Genomic DNA, 8,392 nt, shown 5'->3' with positions numbered 1-8,392 from the left:
TAGGCAAAATCTATTATGCAAATATTTGAGGATTTTCTTCTGCATATATAGTCTTTCGATGTTAACCACTTATGTCAAAGGAAATGTTTGCTGGGCTATGGTGAAGCCACCCATTTACAGAAAGGTTTGATCATTTTATTTTCCTAGTATATTTTGAAATGTATGACATGCCTATATTCTATATTAAAGCTGAACTTATATATTTAACCAATATTTTTGTATTTTACTCTTGGCAATAAATATGCTATATACTTACTGTACCTGCAGTGTATGAATTAAGTCATTATTGTCTGTTTTAAACGATAAGGAGATCTAGATCATAATCTTAGGTTTTGGCTTAGACTGTCATAGATAGCATGATGCATGTATGCATGAATATTTCAGGATAAATTCCAGAACAGCTGTTTTTTCCCTGTAGTCTCAAATCAAGTGGCAGTGTGTGACCGAGCTGGTGCATGTGAAACCCTGCTTTCAAACAATGCACAGCATCAACAGGCGCTCAATTCAACGGTGTAATATATCACAAAAGGTGTGAGAGAGAAGGCCTCAGGGCACCTCCCAGTAAGAAAGCGGACTAGTCGTGCTGGTTGGCACTCCTTCCCATGTGGCACAGCCGAGGCCGGAACCTGACCACCTGCCACGGGGTGCATGTCGGTACCACCAGCCATGCTTTTTGATGAAATTTTACCTCGAGGGGAATTCCAGCATTCTTTACCAGGATATGCTCCAAAGATCTTTTCCTTTCTGTTAGTTAGAAATTAACAGGCAGTAAGACCAGCATTTGACTTGACACATTGCGCAACACTGAACAGCGATGCAGAAAGATAAAAACAGCTAGTGGGCCTGAGCGGCTCCTGTGCAGAATGCACACACACGCTCACATACGCAGGCATACACACACACACACACACACAAACATACACACACTTTTAAACTCTAGCCTGGTAGAGGGGTTGTCAGTAGTAGTATAGCTATGTGAAGAGTTCATAATGAATCAACTCATAGTTAAGTGAACATAGATGGTCATCTAACAACAGGGCCTGCTTACAAAGACTGGATATTGGTTAGCACCAAGGAAACTGAAAAGTGGATCAGGGTATCTGCTGCTGGATCTGTGCCTGCTCAGTTTTGCTTTGTATTTAGGCCATTGGTAGAAAAGAAACTGGGCTTAATCAGAGACAGACATATAGTGCTGTCAGACCAACCTTGAATCTTGAACACACACACACACACACACACACACACACACACACACACACACACACACACACACTACCCTTATGCACACTCCTTCCTTTACTGAGCAGTTTTCTTCTGGTGGTTAATCATTGTTTCTGACTGGAAACAACTTGTAAACGGTGTTGCGCATGTTGCATGTTTGTCTTCCAGGTGTGTGTGTATCTGAAGGCATGTCAGTATGCATGTGATCTCTGCCCTGATTGGCTGCACAGACCCAACTGCACATCTTTAGTTGGAGTTGTTTGCTTACACACTGGCATGGCCTCGTTTATTCAAATGGGATTCATCCACAGTGCCGAGTGCTGGATCCCCCCCCAACACACACTCTCGCCTACGAGTGCGGAAGCACACACTGCCCACAGATCTCACACGGCTGCTTCCTGGCTCCATGTCCATGGGTACACACACAAAAAAACTCTGCCTCATCTCTGGAAATGTGTGCGGTTGATTTTATTAACATTTAGAAAGTCATCATAAGGCATGCGCTAAAATGCTCCTCTACTTCTGATATAAGCGCTCTTTTGAATCCTCAGAGATTTGCCATTAAGGCAGAAACAATGGCTAGTAAATAATGCAAAAAGCTTTCTGTTTGATGACTGAGGCATGACTGAAGTCTCGGGAAAAACGTCTGTACTTCATTTCTATGCTAGACCTGTTCCCATCTATTGCACACAGACACACCCACTCACTCACTGACCCATTCACTCATTCACTCAGATGAGCTCTCCCAAGATATGACACATAGGTAAACTATCATAACGATTAGTGTAGTATATCAGAAAAAGCGGCTTAATGGTTGACCAAAACACTAGTAGCAATATGAGGTGCTCTGCCGTAATCACAGATTTTAATTCCCAAATGTTATCTCTCATTTAATTCACTAAACCTTGTGTTTCCTTCCTCAAAGTTTATTTTCTTCTATTGCTTTGCATCCTGTTTGCATCCGTGGGTCCAGGAATAGAACATGTCATCTTTCCCTCATGGCCTTGCAGGAACAGGTTAAACGTAAACATTGATACTTTGGCGTAAAACACACATGTATAAAAAACAAAGTAAAAAAAACAAACAAAAAAAAGCGAAACAAATATATTTCAACAAACAAATATACTTAAACAAACAAGCTATATCCAAAGAGTAGAAACATCCATTTAAATCTACTAGAGTCATACTTGCCAAAAATGCCTCCTGAAATTATAATACATTTTATTTATATAGAACCTTTCACAAACCCAAGGTAGATTTACAATGCAACAGCATTTAAAGACAAAAGTACTGTTGAAAGGGGAAAGACTTCAGCAGATACTTGAAGGAAAGACAAGTAGTGATTCCTAGAGAGAGACGGGTGGAGAATTCCACAGTTTATGTGCTACAGTGTATAAATATCTGCTACTCACAGAAGGGAGCTCAGTTCTGAGCAGGTGAGGGGGGTTGTAGGGACGAAGACACTTCCTAAGATAAACTGCGGTCTTCCTATGAAGGACTTTGAAAGTTGTAAGGAGTAGTTTAGACTGGATACTTGATGTAACAGTTAAACCAGTTCAACCCACTAAGAACAGCGATGATGTAACCAGATGTTGAGGTTTGAATAAACTGTAAATGGTTGTTAATGGTTTTAGTGGGAAGACCAACAGAATGGTAGAAAATATGAAGGCATGGAAGTTTCGGCATCGCAAAGTGTGAGTAAAGGCCAGAGGCGTGTCACATTACGAAGATAAAAAATAGCGGAGTGAGTTTTATAATGTGAGCCTCAGAAGTGAGTGAGGAATCAGACTGCATAGCAATGAGTGAACGTCTCACTGATACATTCACTATATCAATTGTGTAATTAGACAGTTCAAGTTTTCTGGGCCCAACTGCATCTGTTCAACCAAAGTCACACAGACACACAAAATCACACAGATTAAGAATTTAGTAAACTTCATGACCAAGTTAATATGCTATTAGCATAATCAACAAGTATTTATGTATTTGAACTTTAGCTTCAAATGTATTTAGCCTTCGATTGAAATTACAACATAGGTGACAGCATGAAAGCTGCCCATTGCTTTCTCAGTGTTAAACAACACAAATATTTCAGAACTCTGTCACCACTAATGAGCAGATAGCTGTGTGCATGAATGCACACTGCAGCTGTTTGATAAAACTGACTGGCCAGCACAGTACCCGCTGAAGTAAATATTTAATTCTAGTGCATGTTGCCATGGCAACGGTGGTTGCATTGTCACAGGGCTTCACATAGGAGATAAATTATGTTTTAAATTTATGACACCCACTCACAGCTTGAATGAGAATGATTTAACCTTGAAAAGCTTGCATCAGTTCTTATTCGCAACTTATATTTCACTTGTTTTTGCCTTGCATCTTTTAGAAAAGATGCCTGCAAAGCTAATTGGGTGACAAGCATAATTTTGTAAATTAAAATGAAAATGGACTGTATGCATATTTTATGAAGTTTCATGTTGTAGAAAGTGATGTTTGATGTGTTTCTCTTGATATTATCATGTCGTTCTGTCAGCTATTACAGGTTTTATATTGTTTACGCAAAACATTTCTGTCATGGTGGCTTAAAATTAATCAAGGCATATCCAACATCAGTAGTAGTAGTAGAATAATTTTAGAATTACGTATTCACTTGTTCCTTTTATTGTAAAATGATACAAATTATCCTACTAATTAAGATAATTTTATGATAAAGTTGAAACTGTTGCCTCACAGAAACAGAAAGGTAAATATTGCAAATGAATCAACATTTACGAAAAGGCTAAGTAACCAAATGTTCTGAATGGTACTGGTTTTCGGTATCACTGGCACTATATGCAGTATTAAGCATAGTACCCACTCCTATGGCATCCTTCTGTGATTCATTAATTGACTGAATACATTAATGCCTAATTAAAGATTTTTTAAAATGTATCGTTATAACAGCCTGAAGCATTGCTCAGGCTGCTGTCAAATGTTATGTGTACATATACAGTGGTCAGCCATAACATTAAAACTCCTTGCCTTGTGTCCCCCTTGCAACATCATCCAAGGCATAGACTCCTCAAGACCTCTTGAGGTGTTCGGTGGTATCTGGCATCAAGATGTTAGCAGCAGATCCTTTGAGTCCTGTAAACTGCAAGGTGGGGCATTCGTGGATCAGACTTGTTTTTCCAGCACATCCCACAGATGCTCAATTGGATTTGGAGTCCAAATCAGTGCCTTGAACTACTACTATTACCAATGATACATTAGATTTATATAGCGTTTTCAGTAAACTGAAGATGCTTACAAAATGACAGAGAATCAAAAAATAAACACAGTCAAAAGAATCCTGAACAGTGTGGAATTTGTGAAGGTAATAGTTAATACTGGAGTTAATACCAGGGAGAAGAGTGTTGCAATAATCAAGGCAGCAGAAAACAAAGGTGTGAATAAGCAGATGGAGAGAGCAATGCTCTAATCTTTGTGATGTTACGCAAGTGGAAGACAGAAACTTTGTATGAGAGAGTTGAAGAAAGGAACTCAAACCATTCCTGCACAATTTTTACAATGTGGCAGGGTACATTGTCCTGCTGAAAAAGGATAATGCCATTATAAAATACTGTTGCCATGAAGGGTTATACTGCAACAATGTTTAAGTAGGTGGTACATGTCAAAGTAACATCCACATGAATGCCAGTACTCAGGGTCTCTCAGCTGCCCAGACATTGCCTAGAAAATCATACTGCCTCCGCCAGCTTGCCTTCTTCCCATAGTGCATCTCTTCCCCAGGTAAGCAGCGTACACACACTTGGCTGTCTGCATGATGTAAAAGAAATTGCGATTCATCTGACCAGGCCCCTTTTTTTCTAGTGCTCAAAGTCCAGTTCTGAAGCAGCTTCGCATCCCCAAAGGCTGCACTGTGTTCTGACACCTTTCTAGCATTTCAGCAAGAAGAGCTACAGTAGCTTTTTTTGTAAACATTCACTCTTTACAACTGGTCTAAGCAAATTACACTATACTCTGTAAGCAACAAAACATTCCCATACAATAATTGTTATATATAGTTAGTCATGCCTTTTATTCCAGATGTTATTACACCTCCATCACCATCATCCATCATCCATCACTATTCCTTATCATATTCATTTTGATGTGGGGTTTAGAGGCCTCCAAGGCTCTGCGATCTAATGTCTAATCATAATGCATGATGTACTTTTAGTGTAAGAAATTTCATACTTAGCATTATAATTTCTTTCCATCTACAGCTGTTGAACCTATTTTCTATCTACATTTTTATCACCCTGAGGTGAAAACACCTGTCCCAAAAACCCAGATCAAGCTTAGCTAGATAACTCCCTCATTATGACAAAAACTAGTTAGTTTTCAGTTACCAAATGCTAAAAATAAACTTCCCCATTCCTCGATAATGAGGACATGGTAGGCAAGCAAGAGGCTAAACTCTGGTTTACCTGAGATCTCAAGATTTCACATCCTGTTAAAACAAGCCTTTTGAGATGGTCTAGAGTGGTGCTTGTGCGTGACAGATGGCCACTGCCGGCTTGCGGGATTTGCGATGGCACGCATTGCTGTGCGCAACAAAAACACTGAATCGAATCTGAGCTGATAATATGGAGAGTAGCTATGATCGCTGTGCCTCCAGCTAAACCACACTAAATAAATGCATTCGTAATAGCTGTGGCCCATGTCCAAGCAAGCTCCACCTTCAAGTCCTGCCAAACATTTTTATATTTGGTAACAGCTTTCATAAACATCATGAGGTCGCATGATGCTTTCCTTTCATGGTCATTTATACATCAGTGCAATGCAGATGTCACAAAAAGCTCTCCTTCCCACTGGTCACGTGGTACGGCCCACCACGTGCAATGGGAATTCACAGTCTGTCTCGTTTGTAACCACACCTATGTTGTTTAGAATACACCTGCACCTGGTTTAGTCTCGTTACGTCTGTATGTATTTATACCCCTGATGGTGTTTGCATCGTTGTCAGTCATTGTTCTTGTTCACATTGTTCATGTTAGCCGTGTTCATATTCGTGTTCACTGTTTATGTTGCGTGTGAGTGCCGGTGTCCCTATGGTGAGTTAATAAATGTCTGTCTCCGTCGAGGGAGTCTGTACATCCTGCTCCTTGCCCTGCAGCGCTCGGGCCGTTACAGAATGACTAACCACCACAGGACGCCTATTCTTTCTAATAGACTTTCTACAGGGATGCGCTCAGGGATGCTGCTTGGATCCCTGGATGTTGGGGATAGGACCACGGCTGGTGTTTGCGGCCACACCGGAGGAGGGGAACGCCACATGGAATTTTTTTTTGGGGGGGGGGGGGGGGGCTAGGGCTACCAAGCCAGGACCACGAAGAGCTGAAGGGCTCCACAGGGACCACAGTGTAGGTGGTCTGGTGGAGCCTGCTAGATCCCTGGCTAGCGCGGATGTAGCCTGGGTTCTCCCTCTTCTGAGTATAGGCCATGAGTACAGGACGGGTCTGCCCAAAGACCTGGAGGAGGACTGTCTCAGGGGCTCTCCTTGGCAGGCTGGCGACAGAAGGACTGTAGCCTGTAGCACCACACCCAGACCCAGGGCAGACGATGCCCCTCTGCATGTCCTGTTGTGCCAAGGACACGCCTCCAGCACCTGCACTTCCAGCGGGTGCTGCGGCGAAGCGCCTTTTGTGTTTGTCTACAGGTGCATCTACTTGCTGTTATGTGCACCCACTGTACAAGTGGGTGTGATAGGTTGTTTGCCCAGGCTCAGTCCCTCCAAGGATGTTGTCACCACTGAAAGTCGTAGCCGAGCCTCTGGACCTGCCGCTGAACAATGCAGCCGGGCCTTCGGAGCTGTTGGACCCACCATGGAGCACAACTGGACTGCCTGGGAGAGGCATGGACTTTGCCTTTCCCCCTCATGTACTGAGAGACCTCCCCTGCTGGTGGCTCCTAGCCCGCCAGGCTTTGCTATATATGTTCTGTGTTTTGTGTGTATATATGTGAATAGCGGCCTGGGGTACGCTGTCCTCGGGATGGACGCGGCGGGAGCTGCACCCCTTGGGACAGGGTACTGTCACGGAATGCTCCCCTTCCCCCTGGTTACGTGGTATGGCCCGTTGCGTGCAGTGGGAATTCACAGTCTGTCTCTTTGTAACCACACCTATGTTGTTTAGCACACACCTGCACCTGGTTAAGTTTCATTATGTCTGTATGTATTTAAACCCGTTGGTGTTTGCATCACCGTCGGTCATTGTTCTTGTTCATGTTGTTCATGTTAGCCGTGTTCATATTCAATGTCACTGTTTATGTTGCGTGTGAGTGCCGGTGTCCCTATGGTGAGTTAATAAATGTCTGTCTCCGTCGAGGGAGTCTGTACATCCTGCTCCTTGCCCTGCAGCGCTCGGGCTGTTAGAACAGAACAACCAAAAACCCACTATAACATTTTTTGTCTGTAAGTCTTAAGATATCACTTAAAATCAATATTTATTCAATACTTATATAAATTCAGTGCTTATATATCACTTAGTTGCTTCAGTGAATGATTTAATAACTACTCTGAAACATGAAACAACTATGAAACATGAGTGTGGAAGGAGAATCTGGACACATAAGCCAGTTCTTGCAGTGTAAGCACTTAATACTGGACTGCGTAAGAAGTAGTAGGATTGTTTTTATAGTTTTAATTTACAATGTCCCTGAGATGCCTTTCCTTAAATGAAGTTATTCTCAAAAATCACAATTGCATTTCCTTGCATTCCTGCAGTAGCTCAGTTTCATGGGAGTTTGTTGCCATGTTTTCAGTCGGATAGGAGCTGCTGTCAGAGCATCACTCTGTTGCTAGAAGCATGTAACACTGCAAAACCAGTCTCCCCACTTTCCTTCTTCTCCTACCGGATGGATGGATTGTGTTCAAATTGTTTTTATCCCTGCTGCAATCAGGCCTAAATTGTTGTGCCCTTTGGTGATCTGTAACATCCCCTGGATTCTCCTTGTGTAATTGTAAGGGCAATGTATTTACTGATAATGAAGTGGATAACAAGCTATAAACCAGAAACACAAGGATGATGACATAATGTGTTTGTCATGCACTTTGTACAAATGAAATAAAAAGCATTTCACATGGACAGCAAGTAGAATTTAACAAATAAAAGGTGGCAATGTGGTGTTTGCATATAACAGTCATATT

Source organism: Electrophorus electricus, chromosome 13 (genome assembly GCF_013358815.1).
Source record: "Electrophorus electricus isolate fEleEle1 chromosome 13, fEleEle1.pri, whole genome shotgun sequence".
Lineage (NCBI taxonomy): Eukaryota > Metazoa > Chordata > Actinopteri > Gymnotiformes > Gymnotidae > Electrophorus > Electrophorus electricus.
This window is presented reverse-complemented; position numbering follows the sequence as displayed.